At 31.4% G+C, this 23,139-nt stretch overlaps 1 protein-coding gene across 3 annotated transcripts in view; it reads right to left on the bottom strand.

The window, feature by feature from the left end:
• capt (adenylyl cyclase-associated protein 1) overlaps positions 1-23,139 on the bottom strand; it is a 74,080-nt gene that overhangs the window by 35,857 nt on the left and 15,084 nt on the right. For 2 of the 3 annotated variants that reach the window (XM_088186773.1, XM_088186774.1), the window contains exon 2: positions 15,740-15,773. The exons of the other annotated variant lie outside the window; for it this stretch is intronic. The gene's annotated coding sequence lies outside the window, so the exon portion shown is untranslated. The remainder of the gene's footprint in view (positions 1-15,739; positions 15,774-23,139) is intronic. 3 annotated transcript variants of the gene reach the window in all.

The raw sequence follows: 23,139 nt of genomic DNA on the forward strand, positions 1-23,139 counted from the left end.
GAAAAGTCAATAAAAAAAACTTTCTTTCGAACTCAATAAGCTAATATATTTTTCCAGGTACAATAGACCCCCAATAACACGGTAAATTGGAGACATGCTATTTGGATGGAAAATAAATGAGCTATAACTTAGTGTTTTTCTTTTAGTTTGCATCAACAAATCAAGGAATCTACATTGAGCAGAAAATAAGAGGATTATGTATAACATAAATATATTGTATGGTCCGACTAGTGAAGAGCGAAATATTTTTTTAATAAGCAATAAATATTACACATAATGGAACATATCAATAAACTTGTGTACAGTGGGTGCCCGTTATTTCATGTGTGAGCGAGCCAAAAGGAGGATATCTCATTACACCCACCTGATTCGTATGTACGTATTGCAAAAAAATGTACGAGTATGTTCTAGTCCCCCAACTACACGCACCCAAATAACACGTTCCGAATTTACCGTGTTATTGGGGAGTCTACTGCTCTCTTAAAAAATATTCAGATAATAATTTAAAAACAATCTAATCGCCCCTTGAATTATCTTATAATATTAAAATTAGAAACAAACAATATGGTTTTCGCGTAATGACTTCAAAAACTTACCAACTTAACAGTCTAATTTCAAAATAAAAAAAGTATAGGATTATTAATGTTAGATATAGAAAAAATATTCGATACCCTTTGACGCTAAATATAAAGCCCCTAATTATATTATACATATACAGGGCCGCCAAGAAAGAATCCGGGCGCATGGAAAACAATGCTTCCGGGCCTAATGAGAAAAATGTAATTTTATGTATTATCATCGTAATATAATTTCTGGTATGAGTTAACCCTTTCTATGCTTCAAATAAATATAAAAATTAACCAGTGTTGCGACATATTTCTGAAATCATATTTTATGCCTAATATTACAATTTAGGCATCAAAAATTATTAAACATATCTACTCAGAATATGTACCTAATGATTAGTAGTGTTTTATTTGCTGCTCAGTGTTGTCATATAAAAAAATATTTACTGTGCGTAACATTTTTTTTATTGTTTGTGTTTGTTTTCACCAATTTCATTGAAATTGCTGTCACTTAATACATATGGTAGGCGACTAAATTTAAAATCATTTAAAAATACATTTATTTATTTCAGATGCGTTTTAATCCTTTTGCCCAATATTCATATTTCGAGTAATTTAATTGTTTTTAAAATATACATATCACTATATTTGGAGTTCTAAGTATAAAATAAGTGATAAAGTAGTGTTCACTCTCAAAGAAATTATCTCTTTATCCTCATATATCAATCTGTCTACTTTTCAAAACTGACATCCATTTTTATAAAAAATAATTTCAATAATATAAAAAGTTACTACTGATATTATATATAATTATAAGGTAAAACTATTGAAAAAACACTAGCACTTTGTTACAAAACACTACACACAAAAATAACAATCGAAAACTATAGAAAAAATAGAAACGCAACGGTCGTGACAAAGGAAAAATGCATACGTGCTGAATCAATTATTTTTTTCATTGAACTCCTTCAAGTTTATTGCAAACACATGTGATAAAAACTAAACTTATTCGTGATAAAAAAAATTCGGCTATTTCTCGCTATGGCAGTTTTTTCATATGTGGTAACACTGATTCGCGAAGTTTGTATGCGGGCATCATGACAAAAATAAAAACCAATATATAAAACCCAAATCTTATATTTTAAATTTTTTACTTTCCTCCAGGGATGGCAATATATTTTATTCAATTATTTTTTAAGTCTCATATAACGCTCAAAAAACGGTTGACGTCAGTAGACGTCAAGAGCACTGGTGGAACATCCTATGTTGACGTCAACTGATGTCTGTAGCATCGGAAAGATTTAAATAATGTGTGCATTAAATAAATATATCTATTTGTGTAGAAATATCAATTATTTAATTATTAAACGGAAATTATCATCATCATCATCATAGTAGATTTTTAATATCAACAATTGAAGAACACAATGCTGGTGAAAAATATTATTGAATTTAACAAGACCAAAGTCAAGTTTAAGTATAAATATAAAATGCTTTAGAGCAGTGGTATACAAAATCCGGCCCGCGAAAATATTTAGATTTCGACTAATTTAATCAAACAATTGAATTTACATTTAAATAATAATTTAAAATAAAATAATGCTAGTCAAAATAAATAAATCAATTATTATTCGCGCGTTTAATTATCAATTCCATTACGTTACGAAGTTTTGTTATGTTACGTTGAAAGTATTTTTTATCTTCAACGTTGCTGAATAAAAACATTTAATATTTTATATATTAAAAATATTTTAGAGTTCGGATGCAGATCTATTGCATACGTGCATCATAATTGTGGCTTAAGACGCATGAAAAGAAATGGTTATTTTAAATTTCACTATATTGATATAATGCATATATTAAAAATCGATATTAGCATTTAATTAGATAATTATTTTTAGAAATGGACCCATCAAAGAAGAGAAAAGTTGATTTTTAAAATGTGTAAAATAAATATATGTATTTAATTCGTACAGAAATAATGTTTTATTTTTGACATGTAAGAATACTAGCTGTTTTCAAAGAGGATAATTTAAGGAGACACTTTTAATTCCAAACATCAGAAAAAAAAAACACAAAAAATTGTCGATCAAAGAAATGAAAATTGGAAAATAAGTTACAGAAACAACACAAAGTTAAGGCTAGTTATTTTATTTTATATAAAAATTCGAAGATCAATAAATCATTATCAGGGGGTGAATTTATTAAAGATGCATGATTGTTATTATGTCCCGACAAAAATAACCTTTTCGAATGCTTTTCACAAAAGATATTAGGGATACTGCTCAACATAAAATACAACAGCCATTCATCTAATTAAATTAATGAGATTAAGATAATATTCATATTTAATTAGTGTGTTAGCATGCGAAATTCATAGCCTGTTTATTTCAATATATGTTAAGAATATCATTTAAATTATTTCAGAAAAGCGATTTTACAATAAAAACTATCACAAATTTATTATTATATTATAAAATAAACTAGTTTCTATTGAATTTGTTTAATGGAAAATATTAAAACATATTTTTGATCTCTTTTGTATGGCAGTTTATATATTATATTTTTTCACTACGAGTGATCTGAGACATGCGACCGAATCGTGGCTTGGTTTTGTAGGGTTGACACGAATGAACACTTTCAATAGGAATAAAATAAAATGCTGTAAAGGTTCGACAATGCTAGAGACGGGCGAAAACTTCTGACGTTGGTAAGCCGTTAAAGTTTCTCGGAATTCAAAGAATTGAAATGGAAATGACGGTAAAATGGATTATAACGTCCGTAAAGACCTTTACAACTTTGGAAATCGTCAGTCCATTTTCTCTTAGCCTTCATTGTTGAACATTACCGAATAGACCGATTCTTATCATAATTCAATTTAACTTACATTAGGTCTCTCGGGATCAATAATTTATTAAAGAATAAAGAAGAAAGTCGAACATATTTAAAATCAGCAAATGCTTTCGTGTCATCTGAAATGATTATTTTTAAAATGTATTACGCCGCTCAGAGAGAAAATTTACCATTTCAAAATTCCAATGTATTTAATTTTAAATATAAGTATTTAAAAGTGGGTTAAATATGTTTATAGTGGCGTTTTATCTGCACTTTTACGTAACGTATTTACGCGATACGTGCGGGCTTCGATTTATTTGCCGTTGTATAAAATTTGGGTTATCGTTTGATTTTACTTCTAAATTTACTACGCGGTTGAGAATAGACGGAATCAATATTTTAATATGTATGATACGTTGCGGATTTTTTTACCAATAAATTGGCATTTAATAGCAGTGTTACAAACATTTATTCTCGCGATTTATCTGATGGGTAATCCGGTTTTCGCAATTAAGGCGAAAGCGTATCCGAGTATTTTTCAGTTCGATAGGTGGATGATACACGTTGAAAAAATGTTTACTAAATCTACACGATTCGTTTTGCTTTTCAATTCTGTATACGTGTATTTTACGTTTTGTTGATGCTGAAAATCGTGTAATTTCCTATTCATCTGGAACGTGTCAGACCATTAACGTTAATAAGTACGCTGATAAATCTGAAGTGGAAATTTTCCTGTTATTCTACAACGCAGCTCGACCGTTCACGTTACATTGTATTTATTGAAACAATAAGGTAAAAATACGAGCAAAAATATGTTATGGAACCGATATATTAATTTTAAAAAATCGACTACTAAGGGTGCGTACCCGAGCGTATATTATAAATACACACTTATAAATTTGACGACTATTATATCCACATTTATAGTATTGCATTATGTGAAATAAGTTTATTTTCATAGAAAATATTATTCAATTATTATATTCGACCTACTTTTACTTACGTAAACGACCCGTTTAGCAAACTATTACTTAAGTCTACATTTGAACCGCCCCTAACAATAAATCACACATACTTTATATGAGGTTTCTCCAACTTATGTAATGTACGAGTATATTGATAATTAATATATTTTATATGGTTCTTAATGAGTAAAATTTAAAATACAACAATACATGAATCATAAACATATGATTACTAGAACATATTTAAACATTAAAAATGTCTTGTATTTAGTTATTCTCGAAATTTCTGTTTGATTTTAGCAAGTTAAATCCTATTTTTTTCATTTTAAACTTGATTTATGTTCAAATTTAATTAAGCTAATTACATCGAGCTACCGAGCAAGGATTAATTTATATACTTGATGCTTAATAATTACATTTTTATAAGGGTTCGCGATACGAATTTAATTTTCATTTATTTTAAGCAGGTTTAGATTTTAAACTCTATGGAAAGTAATTTTTTTTAAATATTTTTTTCACGAGCTCGCAGAAACACGTCTAAAATAATACGTATTTTTATTATCGGATCATCGTCCACAAATTACCACCTACTAAGTTACGCTTTCACTAAGGGATGTACGGAAGTTGAGCTAAACAGTAACGCGATTGGTTCTAAATTGGCTTTTCATCCTCCTATTGTAAGTTATTTCTTTACTATAGATATATTTAGATTGAATACAGAAATACAAAGGAACTTTGGGATCCCGTTTTTATACCCGAATCGTATAAAAAATAAAAAAATTTTATGGATTATTGAAAAAAAAGCAAGCAGAAAAATTTCATGACGTGACTTTTTGGAAAGCCCCCATACATTTTTGCAATCTGTCAAACCAAACCAAAGCAAATATAAGACCGATTAGAGTAGTAAAGAAAATCGTAAACAATTGTTATATATGTTATAATAAATCGTAAGGATCGTAAACAATTTTTCTTCCGACCTTTATTAAAAGCTTCCAAGAAAGTATGCATTTTTTCAAACATCTGTCAAAGAGCCATCCTTTTTTTATGCAGCGATTGTAAAATATTTAAAAATATTAATTTTTAACAGAAAAGGTTTTATGCGAATTTTCGAGATATAAGCAAATTTCTTAAAAAATGAGAATTTCAAGAAAAATCATTATGCAATACGAGATAAAAAATATTCTTTTATTTGACTTATTAGAATGACATTATACATAAATAAGACACAAGACGCAGAGGTATTGTGAGGTAAAATGTATCTATAAGCTCTCGTTACACAATATATAAATGACTGAGAAAAGTTAGAGGACCCAAATTGAGGTAAATGAGCTGCGCAATCAAGCCCACAGAGAATTGTATCGCAAATATTTATTAAATTTTCTATTTTGAGTATTGAATTTTGCGGTTGTATCACAAATGTTTATTACTTTCATACATATTTTTAATCTTTGTAACAACATATTTAATAATCCGACCGCAATCGCAGCAACCGCACTCGATAAAACCTCCGCCGGCAAACTGAGGGAATGTCGAAAATTTCCTCACTTTGGCGGTTGCGAATTTGCCCCAAAGCAAACATCACGGATTTGACGGCTTCAAAGTAGAATTAACCAGAGCAAATTAGCGTGTGCGTTACATCACCGACGCCCAGGTTAACAGGTAAGTTTCGCGGATAACTAGGGTCGCGCTTTTAGAGATGTTATGCTATGTATAATGCGATAACGGCGGTTGAACGGGAGGGAAAACCCTCGAGGGACGCTTTTGTCGCTGAAGGATAGGATAAGCTATACAAAGTGTCCTCGGGTCGAATGGCGTCGTATAAATTAATCCGAGCACATAATTCGAAGCACCTGCTCGACGCTAGAATAGTGTATTATATGAACTATTGTTCTGTAGTAGCTTCAAAAGTGTCAACCGTACTCGTTCTTCCCAAACATACACAAGTAAACAATGTTTATGACAGCTTATCATATCAATATTTTGAGAGTTTTTAATCTGACAATAAAGGCATTGAAAAGGATGTCCAGGATTTCATGTTTAAAAAGCATTTCATATAATTAATAAATATTCGCAAGATTTAGAATATTTATTAATTATGAAATAAAAAGGTTAAAATAATTGTAATATTTAGGAACCACTCTCATCGATAACAATAAAAAATAATATGATAAGTGTCACTACTACTAATAATACAAACACATTATTAATATTGGTAACAATGTTAAATTTTATTGAATATATGTGAACCTTAACATTCAATAGGTTTAAAAATCTCCTAAAATATATATGATATATATAATGTATGTTTAGTGCTTCACATTTTTATTTCAACCATAATGCACAAAGATTCTTTAAACTTCGGTTCACCCTGTAGCAATGTGCCTCGTCTCTTTGTATTTCAATTAGTTACTTTTGTATGTGATTAATATTGACATATTATTCGTGAAATTTCAGTAATACAAATCTAATTGTATTATTATTATTTATATTATTAGTAGAAGATATTTCTTTGTATGTTATCGTCAGAAAAATTAATGTAATTATCTTCAATAAAATGATTCAGGTTTGGGATAGAGAAAGTTTTTTCTTCCACTTATTTATTACATAATTTCAGCTAATTGGATAATAGTATGATTGCGCCTTTACGTAAATGTACGTAAAAAATAATTTATTTCGAAATAAAATATCTAAAAGAAGCTGTTTTCAGAATCGTTTTTTTTTCGTAAAAAAAATTTGGTAACGATAGCAAATTAATTTAATTAAAGATAATATAGCAAAGATATTATTACTGTTTAATATATAATACTTGCGCTATGTTTAAATACACATCCTCCAGCGATATGGTTTTTATAATAAGAGTAAAGCCGAAGGCCGAAGATATTATGTTTTCAGCATTATAGCACTCAGAAAACATGAGCCATTAGAGCGTTACAAAGATGACAAAAGTATCGTGGCCACTCAACGGTTATTTCGCGCCAGGTGAATGTGAACATTGATGTTTAAGCATACTATCAAATGCGACTGGTGGCGTTAAAATATATCTCTTGCGATATATTTTTTTTTTACAGATAAGGACGAACTTGACAATATTGTAAAGAAAAGGACCACACAAAAGCCCTCGCTACACACAAATAACACGTAATTACTCTCCGATGCATTGAACGAATATTTTTTGGTGCGAAACAGGCATGGAATCCATATATCGCTGGACGTAAAGTCACAAATTCCCGTTGCACCATTCGACCTCAGATGGATGGACCTTTTAGAGGCGTGGACATATTTCAATGGTCGAAGAAACGAGTGCAACAATTGACTGGATGATTGCTGCATGTTTGTGATTCGTCAGCGAGCTTTGCAACCCTTGATACTTAAGTCTGGTCTCCAATGAGAAGAGGTCAGAGACTCCCGGGGACGATCATCGCAGCAGAGAGGAACGAACCTTGACTATATCGGCGCTGCCACAACTACAATACCTCTGAGTACCATCCACTGGACATCATCCCTCCGCCAGCTATTCCACCACTGCTTGGAGAAAAACGATACTCGTCCATCATATGTAATATTACATAATTAATTATTACTTGTTTCCAACGTCGTCTTTCTGACTGTGAAGTCACACCCCTTAGTGTTAGAAACATTGAATTATTATAAATCTAAGTAGGGTATAATGCGGCTGAGGAATTTGCGCATATATATGCAGTTGGTTGTTAAAGCGTCAAAAGCTCAAATATGATTAAAGCAAGATTTCCGAATGGCACATTGAATGTATTTATTGCCAGGATTTCAATCGTCTATTCTTCGCCATGATAATAAATAGTCACAATGAGCGTCGCTCAATATGACAAGAGTTGACTTAAGAAATGACTGCTGCTCTCATACAAAAGCTAGTATATAGCAACTTATGTATAAGACACGTGGACAGTGTGAATAAGTTAAAAGTAGCGCAATGGCGGGTTTGAGAAAAAGGTTTTAAGAAACATGTTTTTGAGATGCTGTAAGTAGCAAAAAATTACTAGACAGGTAACTAGAACGCAGGACAATATGACACCACTGAATATGAAATTCATGAAGACTAGGACTTCAATGAGCCTGAAGATTTGCTTGTCAAGTACTTTATTGTTAAAGTACTATATAAACATAAAGTACTGTAACAATCTGGCATATAATGAAGAGCTTCTCAATTTAGTTAGCATCAATGTACGTATTATGCATATTAATAAAATAGTGAGTAGGTCGAGAAATCTCATATATTACGATTTCCTTGAATTACCATTACGACAAATGGAGATTGGCCTCATTTAACAATAAAATAGTATTAACGACATGTTTAAAAATGAAACTCTGCAAACTAAGAGAACTAAATACACCTTCGTGCTATGTGTCTAACGAACCTCATTAGGTTTTTAGCTACGCCTGTCTATTTTTGCTTCATTTGCATCTTCCAGAAAATCTGCATGAAGACAAATAACAAGAGATTTGTCAATTAGAAACATTAGTGAGACATAATCAAATTATGTTTGTTACGTTCCAATATATGTATATACATATTTCTAGATAGTATATTCTGCTAGCGGCAGTAACTCTGAATTAATTTAATGTCAAATGAATTTAGAGCGCGTCTGAAAACTTTGCTGCTGAATACAGGTGTATTACACAACATAAATACGCACTAACTACGCTGAATCGAGTCCACATAGGTCCAGTGGGAAACTCAACTAATTAAATTGACTTGGCACCGTTGCAGCAAGCGCAATTTCATTCTTGTCACGTTGTTTGGAAAACTCTGACAGGAAGGCGTTGGCTCATCGCTATATTACTTTATGGACACACGCGCGTATAAATTCTTAACCTAAAAATATTCATATATAAACATAAAAACGACATAAACTGCGATCTTGGGGAGTAGGAGAAATAATATATTGCTTTATGCACAATGGAGCAAAGCAATATTAAGCCAACGATGGCTCAGAACAAAACAATAATGAAGCAAAATAATAATTTTATTTATTTGTAGAATATACAAGTGCTATTCTTTGCTCATAAGAAGTAATCATAAATAAAATTTCAATCAAGATTAAAAATATTAAAATCCAGACACAAATTAACGTATAACTATAAAGGTACATATAAATATAAATAGTATTACAAATACCTAATTTGAAATGACATGTATGTATGTATGCATATAATATCTATGATCTATTAGACATCTGTATTGTGGCCACTCAACGGGTATTTCGCCGCCAGTTCGATATCGAACGTCTCGTCAGCTTGGAATTTGGGCCACTTTTAAGACTTGGATTCAAGAGGGTGAGAAAGATAAAGAAATGAGAGTATGTACATAATCCACGGAATACATGTTCTTCCACTTACATCGCTAAAAATATTTAAACCCAAGCCAAATACTATATGTACGATTACTAACTTGTATTATTTTGAAAATATATAATAATGTAGTTTAATCGTGGTTTGAACTTTTGCGTGATAACTACCACCTCGCAAAATTACACGCATTAATCATTCTAAACACTACATTACAAGTGACGTACATGTACGAAAACGAGAGAAGAGTTCAAGAGACGAGAGCTCGTTATTGTATTTTTAATGGAATTTTCAGCATCACAGCACGTCAACCCTTTTTGTGTTGTTTGCCAATTAAGCTCTAGACCGTTAAAGCTCCATCATGTCTGATCCTCATTTGCGGAAGCTCCTCGATTGTCACGTGTATCCGATCGACACGCTGTGGTGACATCTTTACATGATGACACGACTTTAGCTTAAACGAATGTATAAGCACAGAAGGCTGTGTAATACCACGAGAGAGCGCTAGACTTATCGAGCGAATCCTTTCCTTGTGTATGGTGGGAGGGTGTTGAACTCTTGGATTTTGGAGCTGGTTCAAATTGGCGGAAAATTTGGCGCTGGACCAAAAATTCCACAAAAATACAGGGTTTTAATCTGATTTATTAGAACTATAATATGATTAGATAGTTGCGTTAGTAAACTGCGGAAATATGGATGCACGCTTTTGCTCTAATTTTTCGCTTCAGTCGTCAATGTTTTACGTGTGGGTATTCCTCTGCGAACGACAGGGGTTTAATTTGATTGGCAGTATTTTTATTGCTGAAATAAAATATAAAAGCAGGGATGCACAGAACGCCACTCACCGTTGATTTGATAAGATAATATGTTATCAAATCAAGGAGCTGATAAAATAAGTTTATTGTTAATTTAAAAAAATACTTAAAACAATTAATTTCACTATATATGAGAGTTTATGCTCTTAAAACTAGGGTTAAATTATGTTATGAAAGTTGTGGTTTCCGACAATCGATTTGATATAATGACCTTAATTTCTAAGAACTGTCTAAGACATATTTTGCACATAAAGTCTTATTAATTGGTTATGTGGATAGCTTTTCTGGTTGATATTACTAAAATACGTTGAAAACGCGATTACTTGGCAGAGATCAATTAATTTCCTCAAAACTCTACGTTAAAAATGTTTAAGAAATTTGTCGCATAGTCTTGTTAAAGGCTTTAAAAATTAATTGATTTTTTATTCATCGGTATGTACAAGCACGCGTGCCGATTGTATATTTGAGCGGATTAGTAACACTAGCAGATAACTCATGGACCAGATTATACAATCCATAAAAATCATTGGCAAGTCTACTGATTTTTAAATTATCGCCGTTATGCGAAGGATACGTTAACTAGATATTTAATAGACAATAACAAATAGTCTGTTGCCGCCCCAGACTATCGCTGGCCAGACGATCGAAAACGAAAAGGGCAGAGGATTTCTTTTCCACGGAGTACTAAACGCAATTCCATCAATAAACACTTCGCTTCCAACTTGGAACAATGACAGTGCAGCTGACCACGCGCTAAGCGGAGCTACGCCGAGTATCGACCGAGCTAAGATGATTTTCGGAGAAGACTGTATTTCACGAGACAAGATTACAATATACAAATTAAATAATAAACGCACGACTACAAGGTTTGAATAGAACATATATATTTTAGCACACCCCCCATCTAATAAAATATTTTAACAATTAGTCGTCTTTTAAGATATTCGGTTCACCATGTAACTTTTGTTTAATTGACCCGTCAAAATATTGCATAATGTCATTCATCGCGACTTCCTGTCCTTTTGTTGCTTATCGCATCGATCGTTCTGAGCCGTGGTATTTAAACCGGAACTAGCTCTTGCACTTTTCAGCGCTAACTTTGCGCCAGCTCTCCCGTTTCCGTTTCCGGGTCCGCATAGACCCGCGGGTACAATGCAGCATCCGAATCTGACCTGCGCACTGGCCGCTTTGGGTCACACGCGCGACACGGGAATCTCGTAATCCTTCACCCTTTCGGGAAGCAAAGGACTCACCCGGTAGGGTTTTAATAATTAATTCATTTTACCTACGTTCAGGTGAAAATTTACGGTACGGCGATAAGCGTCGAGTATACTGGGATATGATAATTATAGTGAAATGTTTAACGATGTACCTTAATGCATAATTTAATTTATTATATAATTCACACACAAAAATATTTTATGCGCAGGGTTTAACAATTCAATTAACTGTGTTAATAGGATATATACAAACAGACATATTTAAATTGTTATTAAATAAAGATCCAAGTGAATCCAAGATATTCAAAAAGTAACATATATATAGTATATTCCTTCAAATACAAATATCATATGATTTTCTTATCTTACAGTGAGTTAAGGGGTGGCTCATCGGTGGAAATTTCGATGTGTCTTTTAAATCAAATGTTCTTTTAGAATTTAAAAATTGAATTTAGATTCTTTCTGTCAATCATGACACAATGAGGAAATCTATTTAGTAATAATGGTTAATTTATATTAACAAAAAAATTGACGACGACCGAGCATCGACCGAGACTTAGAAGACCGAAGAAACAGCACTTCCTACTTAACATCAACCCTGAAATCCATTGTGAATTTAATAATAATTTATAGTATAAACAATTTAGTCTTCTATAAAATATGCGTGACCGCCAGGTCAGCACAGTACGCAGCTTGACCTTACTTTTAGTAGAACATTTTTCTTACTTACACATCACTATTGCATGTTTTAATATACAAAGCAGATAAAAATTGTATATTTAGAGACAACATCAGAACGAACCAATGGGTTATTGTCAACAATTCCTAACTTCTAATTAATAACCTTCGCAGGATACAGCGGTATTATCATCTAATATTCACATCCAAGAAGGACCCAAAAATGCCGGAAAATGCTTTGAATTAACAATGAAGTCGTTCTCGCAGCAAATTGTGTTAGAACACGATACTTCCGAATTCGTAACAAGTTAGTTCCGAAAAGTGAACATACACATACATACCATAATAAAAACTTTTCTATGTAAAAATGGTTAAATGTTCCGTTTGAAGCACAAACCTTTTCAACCCTTGCTTAACGAGGTTTTACTAGATTTTTCCTAGATAAAAAGTCACGCTGTTTTAACTATGAATGGATAACTCGACTCTTTGATCGTAAAAATCTCACACGAGTCGTAAAAATATTCAATCATGACGGCGATTTTACGATATGTTTACTAGAGTATAGTGATTTTAATGGTCATGCAGCAGCTTGTTATTACATACAAAATAAGTTTAGATTAAGGCATAACAGAAGCAGGTGTCTAAAGTTTCATGCCACTTGAGAGTTGCTGCAGATTTATATATATGTATATAAGGTTTATATACGATCAAATGTTTACGTAACATATGTAATATAAAAGAACAAGACTCGTTTGTTTATAGTTAACTTATACTATTTACTATGTTTCTACCGGGATTAAAATACAAATGAAACTCCTGCTTTACAAATACTATAGTAATGTATAAAGTGTAATATGTCTCGTGGAAGCGCTATATTTGCTTTGGGGAAAGTTGGAACCAATAAGACTGGAAAATTCTACACGAACAAATACATCTATATACGTTCACTACGTAATTGAAATAGCTACAGATGAGTACCGATTATGGATTTAAAAACTCGACAGTATTGAGATTTTATCTATATTATATAGAGGGTAAAATGTGTTTAATAAATATGTAATATACCTATCAATATTCTCTATTTTATACCATAAATTACATAATTACATTTTAACAGTTTCAAAAATATTACTGAATTTTATAAAAGACGTAAGTCTTATTTTACTTATGAACATTTTAATACAGTAATATAAATGGTCTTGTATTAGTAAATAAATTACATTTTTATTCTTCATTAGTATCATATAATATTGTAGTAATCATAACAATATATTTTTTGTTCCTAATTAAATCCTAAGTAAATGATAAAGTTTATTATTTTTGTATATTTATTCAACCCTTTATACGTTTAAAAATGTTGTATATAAATCTGTGGCGACTACGTGTGCTACACAAAAAGATAAACAACATTTTTCGGAACCAAATAAAAAACATGGTATTCGAGCTATGGTCAGCAGTAGTTTTATATCTCGTGAATTGCTCGAGATAAATGCCAAATCACAAATTCTTATTATGAAATTTTCTAGCCTTATTTTTAAATTAAATTTGAGCAAATATTTTAAATTTTTATTGCTACATAAGAAAGGGTAGGTCCGTGCAAGATGTTTGAAAATAGGCATACTTGCTTGGAAATTTTTAATAGAAGTGGGAAGTATTTGAGTGGCAAAAATTGTTCACGATTTTCTCAATTACTCTAATCGGCCATATATTTGCTTAGGTAATCTGAGAACTACCTTCATAATCAGATAAGAAACCGCTCCGCCTTGGAATTGGAATCCAAAAAGGATTTTTATTTCTATTTAGTCCGAAATATATAATAAATGTAAAGTAGAAACAGCTGTTTCTTCCGAGCACGAAGCACTATAATCAACCGAAGTAAATCGATACTTTAATTATTCGTGTTCGTTATAACAAATCATCATTCTATTAAAAGTTCCCTTCAGCGATCATACAGTTCTCTGTTCATCAAAAATATAAAGATATCTACAAGCATATACTGTGTTAATATGTATAATAACAAACTATATATTACACATATTAATTTATTTATTAAAATTTTTCAAAAAAATCGAGAAATGAAAACGAGAATTCTCATTTCTCATGAAATTAAAAACATCAAAAAAACAGCCTAATCAACAGCGATAGTTTATTTTTATTCCACACTGGTGGCTCGACGCCAGGGCTTCGCCCTTGACTGGCTGGCACAAAAGGCATCTTTCAGAAAGGAGCCCTCATCGGCGTTACTGTGTGCTGCACCATCGGAGATAAGCACGTTCTCCTTATATTTGATAATGGCAGATTAAGTCTCACTAACCACATCCATAAATGCTACGATATATGAATTATAGACGGCATAAATGCAAAATGTAGATGTAAATTTTATATTTGGAGTCCTTTGTCTACTGTTTTTTACATACATGCCCAAAACGTCATTTTTCTCAAGTTAACTAAAATTATATCTTAAAATTAATAATATTAGAAATAAAATGATTAATTAATTTAATAAAATGAATTTTAAATATTTAATTTATTAAATAAATATCTCTATATAATATAATAAAAATAATAAACTTTTATAATCTAATAAGATTAATATTAATATATTTCTATTAAATTTCATTCAAATATAAAAATTAAACTGCAATTAAAAAATAAATTCCAATTAAAAAACATTAAATTCTAGTAATTTTTAAAATAAATCTAATACTATTTTCATTAAAAATATATAATTAAACTTTTAAAGTTAATTCTGCCCAAATATAATTTATATCATATAAAGAAATAGTTTTTATTTTATTTTTTTCAATGATCATTAAATTATTTAATTTAATATATTGAACTTGGGGCAACATTTGTTAAAAAAAGTTTGGAATACAAAGGGTTAATGGCGAGGACATGGAGAGGTCGCGTGCGTGTATGCGCCAAATTTTTACATCTGTTATTTTAGGCAAATATACCGTAACAATTGTTTCACGGCGCTAAACCACTCAAATCGTATCATCAATTTCGACAATGAGTTTGTATTTTGAAAACCGAATTACGCGAGAAATTTATACCCTCAAGAGAAATTCAATTACTGGCCATTGTTCCGAAAAATAACAACATTCAAGAGCAATCCTCGTCAATCCAGATCTAGTCGGAACTTTAGCTTGGTTTTATTATTCCATTATTGCGTGTTATTACAATTACGTGTGCTTTATGAAAAGGTGTAGAGTGAATATTTTATTATATAATTTATGATCCACGTGTACGCCAAAAACCCGAGATATGAAGTTAATCAAGATGTACGAACGTCAAAACCATTCATTATAATATTATATCAAAAAATGTGTACTCACCCTGCAATAGGAGCAATTCAGGATGATTCTATTACTGAAACAAAAAGAAAATATTGTTATTTTCATCATTTTTGCGTTATGCGCAAACTGTCGTGATACATAATGGGGAAAAACAGGGTCATTATCTATGGAAAACAGTTTTCCATAATGACCCACTTGCCAGTGGTGTTTTACAATCGCTTGACAACAGCCATTGTATTTTTTTTTCATTTCGAGAGGTTTGCCATATGAAAAATCGAAAAGGATATTCGCTCCTCGCTACTGCGTTTGGCGCAAGCTATAAAAAAATACGCATAACATAAAAATGTTACCAGACTCCCCCTCAATATTGATACTGGAAAAGGTGTCACTTAAAATATACGTGAATCAATTTTTATTGATTCCAATAAAAATAATGGTTGCGCTGCTGTCAATATCTGCGATCAATGCACTAAATTGTGATCCGTTCCTTTTTCATTTTACTTAGCTCTGATTTATTTATTACAATGATAAATAACCGATCATAACTAATAATATAATATAATGTTAACGAGTATTATAAAAAACGGGTGAAGCTTCGTCAAAATATGAACATAATCCAACAATCAGTGAAGCAAAGCATAAATATATATAATATTATATATACATACAATATTTGTACATGTATATTATGCGTACATCACAGGAGCGTGCATCCAACAATTGCTTTATTGTGTCAAAGACTAAAATAGCACACGGATGAATTAATGCGTTTTAATGCTTTTAAGGTGTAATATAAATGTAAAGTCGGGCTGATCTTAAACTTACTGAGCTAAAATAAACTGAAATATGACGAAGTGAATACATAAAAAGCATCCCTCGATATTTTTTTAAAGTGATAATCCAGCTACACATTTTCGGCTAAGACTAAGAGATGGAACAGATTTAAAAAATATATTAAAACACCCACATCAAGATAGAAACAAGCTGGTTTATTAAGGGGCTTTTATGCATTTTAAACTACATTGTGAACTAACACTTTTGTAATTTAACTTTCGTTTCCATCCTTTATAAAAATATATAACTATTTTATATTTTTTATGATATTTATCATAATATCACGGCATTAGTCACGTCATTAGTTTGCAAGAGAAGAGCCATAAAATTAATTTATTTGTTATTATTATTTATTTTATTAATATATTTAACTAATATAGCTCATTTTTACACTAAAAATACATATAATACATAATACAAAAATAAAATAAAATAAATATAATATTATAATTTATTTCTTAATGCACGAAGGTGTAATTTTGCGGATTACAATTTCACACCTTCGTGCATAATTCATAATATTTTAATTTGTGTCCCCCTCAGATTAACTAAGAATTGGAGATTTTTTCGTCGCTAAAATGCGTATCGGAGCGTATCTATTAACATATCTAAAAAAATTGCACCGTTGGATCCCACGTTAACAAAAAACAAGGGTCGGTGCCAAATATTTTCGTATCCCATAATTATACATTACGGGGAACGACGACGTCGCCAAATACCCCGATATTGAATCTACCATTACGCTGTTACCAAGATCTGTATTAGAAAAACAAAAAGTCTAGTTACACCCGTAACACGTTGGACTTCCCCCATAAGCCAGTACATTACTTATATTCTCTTCCTACTTATAATAATGAGTGTTCAGTCAAACCCACACCAAGCGAAGCTACGACTACTCAACCGAGATGTTCCTTAGGAGAAAAGAAGCAGCTTTCAGTTTGAAGCATAGCACATGTTGGCATTTCTCAAAGCATTTGCAACGGATGCTTTTAACTCTTAATCTCTTTCTGATTTATTGCAGGTTTTAAAAAGCTCTGTTAACTCGCCAACGATTATGACTCAATATGTAAAAGGGTTTCTCACGGTGGTGTTCTAAAATAACAAAAAACTTTTTACACTTTGAAACCTGCTGATTAATCCCATTAATGAATGTAAAGTATGCCTGTCATCGTCACCGATATACGTATGTATTTACTGGTAGTTCAATTGATGATGTTATTTTTATGAACCCGATAGACAGCTCTGCCGAGAGGGAAGGGGGAGGGGTGACAAATTTCCGGGGCCTTGCATCTCACATATTGCTCCACAGTTAGTCTGCACTTCGATATTACACTATGTTTTGATAATATAAAAGCTATCCTTACAGATATTACTATGAACTTCTAATATAAGAAGGCTGATCAAAGTATATTCAAACCGTATTTTGGTCAATAGGAGAGCGCAAAAACAATTATCACTTCTCAGAAGGCAAAAATTCACATCAAAAGCAATAAAATCGTGTCGGCGCCATTGCAGTGGGAACGCTCGTTCCCGAGCGTTCCCGCTGTGATGGCAACGGCTCGATTTTATTGCTTTTGACGTGGATTTTTAACTTCTGAGAAAGGATAATTGTTTTTTGCGCTATCCTATTGGTCAAAATTCGGTTTAGATATGCTTTATCCGATTCTCACTCGTAATATTGTTATAAAAAGTTTATTGCTTTTGATCTGGACTGGAAATTCACTATATGACAACACTGAGCAGCAAAGAAAACACGACTAATTATCAAGTAAATATTATGAGAATATATTTTTAATAGTTTTTAATGCTTAATTAAAATATTTCGCATAAAATATGATTTCAGAAATTATGTCGAAACGGTGCTATTTTTTATATTTATTTGTAGCATAGAAAGGGTTAACTCGCACCTATTATTATTCATTCAAGAAATTATATTGCGATGTTAAAAATATATAAAATGCCATTTTATATATTTTTACCCTACAGGCCCTGCCGATAGGGTAATAATAAATTTAAGAAAATGTTGAACGCGCTGGCTTTGAAGCAATGTTTTAATTACTGTACTGACTTCTAAAGGATCAAAACAGAAACTCCATATAGTAAAAAAATCTGCACACTCGTGTATTATAGGATTTCTTCAGTTCATTTCACTTTTCCACATTTTTATATTTTGGATAAAGAAAGGGTTTATCCAGATTAGGTATATGCCAACGAAAAGGGGAAGATTATACTTTCATCGAAATAATGCATGTATGTACACTCTCGAATCGACATTTATATAAAAAAGCCACCCATGCATGAAGAAAACATGCTCTTAAACGCACTTAATATTTCATATTAGTTCGGATGGGTGAAAACAACCCCAAGAGCCTCGGCAATACTTAACGGTAAAAGGTTTTCGCAAATTTAACGTTCGCTTCTTTATTCATAAATATTTTAAATATAATTATATATTTAAAATACATTATGTGAGATTCGCATTAATGCAGTACAAAAAATATATTATAAATATTTCTGGTTGATATTAATTTTACATTAAAGTAAGAACAACACTGCTTTCATTTTGTTTTCAGCGTGTAAAAAAGCTAAAGGAAAACCGCTCTTTTTTCTGCATAGAGAACGTTTTAATGAGTTCCAAGGCAAAACATTTTATATATAGAAGCTGGTAACTGTGTATATATATAATACTATTTTATTTAAGCGAAAATAATTTGATTTGTTAACGGATCGGTTCATCATATTATAAATTGAGCTAATCAAATTTACTGGAACGAAAATAAAACAGCAATTCGCTAATGGTGCGCGTTGCTACCGATGAAAGAAAAACAGTACGTGAAAATCAAGTTTTTATATGCAATTATTATTTATAGCGTTTCTCCTCATTGCATTATTGTTAGTATAATGTACATCATGTATTAATTAGGCATACCTGGCACACATGACGAGCAATTTCCGGAGTATTTAGCTAATTATAGCCGCATAGAATATGTAATTATATAGTCGAAAAAATACTACTAATAAACTGAATATAATTTTATATTATTATTATAAATCTACCGTTAGCATATGGCAAACGCTAGCTTAATACGTTATTATAATGCGGTATTTTAACCACAAAAGTCGTTAATTTTATTAATTATAAATTTATTAGTTTTAAATTAGTAGCGTAATTTTTATTCATTTATCTTAGGTTATTGTATTTTTACTATGTATCTATGCTATAAAATGGGTGACGCACAAGCTATCTGAAGCCAAACGCCTACAACTAACACATCCGGTATTTATTTTACTTTTAACTGATATAACTTAATCAAACAATAAATAAAGACAACTCATATAACATTTTTTAAAATAAGTACGAATTTATAGACTGATTTAATATTAGTAATCTTAAGCATATCTATTACTTGCGCCTACACAAATAATCAAATTAGACCTGTATTAACGTATGCATATCTGATCTAGAATTTTTTCTCATTTTTAAGTAATACAAAACAGCAATAAAAGTATTTTTAATACGTATGTTATATAGGATGATCCAATTTGAATTTAATATGTTCAGCAGTACTGTAAATCACACAGCTATCAATAATCACGCGTGTTCGAAGTGTTAAATATTAGTTTGCAACATCACATTTACGAAATGGACCGCTCAACGCATTTAAATTGTCCAATTGTTTTACAGAAATAACAATTCTATGCGAACTGTGTATCAAAATTTACGGGAAGAATATGGTCAATTTCATCGTCCTACTAAGCGAAAAATTCGCCGAGTAGCTTTTGGGCTTTTCTTATAGTTTCCCTTTGGCGCATTTTGCAATCTGGAAATGCACCTACACCCGTATAAAATTCATATAACACAATTACTGAAACCTAGAGATAATGGTCAGTGAATAATTTACGCAGATTGTGTGTTAATAGCACGAATATGATGGTATGTTAATAAACAAAATTGCCGCATATTTCATGTGATTCACAAGAGACCATTACATGCCCAAAAAGTTTGGTGCGCATTGTGGTCAGGCGGCGTCATTAGGCTTAGATAAAGGTCGGTCTGTAACAGTCAATGGTAGGTGCTATAGGCGCATGTTAACCGATTCTTTTAGCACGAAATCGAAAATATTGACGTAGAAAACATGGGTTCCAACAATTCGTCAATACGTCGCAACTTTTCACACATGTTGGATGGTTTGTGTGAAAAGGTTGCATTATTTCAAGTTTTGGTGACATCAACTGGCCGCCAATATTATGCGATTTAACGCCGATGATTTTTTTGGTGGGATTAAGCTAAGAGTAAAATACATTTAATTGATATTATTTTTCATAATTAATGAAATACATCAAATGTCTGATTAATAAAAAAAATCAGATGATTAAATTTTTATATTTTTAAAAAAAAGTTCAGAAACTGAAGTTGGATCACCCTATTCTTAAAAAACTTTACAACTGATATCCATTTCAAAAAAAGTCTTGGCTCATCTTGCTTTAGATGCCCTAATCAAATTTCAATTTCCCCAGGTTGATGTTATCTAATTTAAAATTAATTGTGTATTTTTTTTCAATTTTTATGTTGTTAAAGGTTTCAAGTATTATTTCTTATGAATCCTGGTATATTATAATACATGACTCAAAACAATAAACTTTGTATATTTATTCGATAGATTATTTTTCAATACAAACACCACATTATTTCACTCGCTATAAACTTCAGAGCGTTCTAATGGATCTGGACGTTTATTTTATTAAATTCAATAGCAAATTTGATTGATGTTACGATGCATGGCAAGTTATATAAATTATTTTTTTAGAACACATATACATACATATGTAAATCCAGCATAGATAAATTTTCGCAAGACAGAAGTAAGATTAAAACAAAAGTAAAATTCTAACCGCTCGCCAAGCTCTCGGCAACTAGGTCAAGATTTTTTCTCTTCATCTCTCTGCGCCCCGTTTGCAGGTTTCAAAACATTTTTTTCAGGTTCGAAAAAGGCAGGTTAAAAAACGAGCTTTTCAGCTCACAGTGCCACGCAGTTAAATAAAGAGGGCGTATTTACTTTATATATTTTTCCCCCAATCGACAAACAAACGTTTCGACATTCAGATCTCTCGTTGTTAATTATATCTAGTTAACTTCCGTCCAGTACTGAATTTATCCAATTTTGGTAAAGGTCAAACGTTATTTATTTATTTTTACGTTCACCTTTGTGCTTCAGCGGGAGCGTACAAAGAAAAAACCTTTTACGCGATTAAGGAGTTGCTTGAGATTTCCTTAAAATAAGTGATCTCGATTTTTTCCGCTTTGATGCGCAAAAACCTCGTGTTACATTTTTAATCATAAAACCATTTAACAAACCAACGAAGAATATATTTCGTAATAAAATAAAAGTAAACAGTAATCAAATGCGGATATTGTTGTGGTAAGTTATACGGCGAAACGCGGTATGAATATTAATGATCAATAATAAATTCATCATCACAGCATATATTTAATTTATAATAAATAAATACAAGAATTTGTATTACTATTCGTTATAAGAGAAATAAGTATTAGTATTTCTAACCCAACATCTCACTAAGCAATCCTGATATGACCCTGTCACAAAGAGGAGGAATTCAAGTTCAGATAGATTATTTCGATAAAATCAAACGCTTCAATGCAAACTCAATTATAAATATATCTGATAATTAATTTGCACACGTTAACAACTTAATCACTACTTATGCAATAAATTTCTATAAATTTATTTAGTCCATTAAGTGAAAAACCCCTATCTACACTATCTTAGATGGTAACTTTTTAGCGCAGATGCTCATAATTTTTCACTTTAATCTTGTGCTGTGCGCTTTAATCTCATAAATATTGCTTATGTTAACCGAACGTTTCTACGAGAGCGTTTTTTCCCAAAGAGTCGAAAGTTTTTCCAGGTTGGGCAATGAAGGGAAACGGTTATCTCGATGAATTTTTAAAAAACCATTCATTCAGAATATTGCCAGTATTGTTTTATTTTCGGCGTCTTCAGTTTCACTGTTATCATTTACATCGGTAGCATATTCATAATTACTATCCGATTCTGACTGAAAAATGTTTTTGTTTGTCAGATTTATTATTTCGTCATCACTATCACTTGTCTTGATGGTTGCATTTTAATAGGTATGATGTTACGATGAATCATGCATCACTGTGACGAAATAAATTGTCCCGCCCGAAGAGGCTTATCAAAAACACGCCCCAAAACAATTATTTCGTGTGACGTAATAATACGTCCCGGCCAGTTAACAGGGTAAGAAAGAATAAAACACTGTAAACCATTTCTTAGACGAGCAAAAAATAAATAAAAATAACCGATATGTTTAAAGACTGAGTACGCATTTACTATCGCTTGAAATGTTTCGCAAAAACATTTCGATCAGCAGTGAACCATAAACACTAAATTGTCAACGGTTCTTCAAAAGGCTTTCTCGTTAAAAATACACAGAATCGGAACCTCCCAAATCGTTGGGATGAAATTTATCTTGGATTATAAAACTATTGCGTTTGAAATGCCTTTAAAACTATTCACCCGTTTATCTATGTTTAACTAGCGCTTACGGTGCTTAAATTA

The sequence above is a fragment of the Plectrocnemia conspersa genome, unplaced genomic scaffold, assembly GCF_051122295.1.
Source record: "Plectrocnemia conspersa isolate PC_06_02 unplaced genomic scaffold, ASM5112229v1 ptg000005l, whole genome shotgun sequence".
Classification (NCBI taxonomy): Eukaryota; Metazoa; Arthropoda; class Insecta; order Trichoptera; family Polycentropodidae; genus Plectrocnemia; species Plectrocnemia conspersa.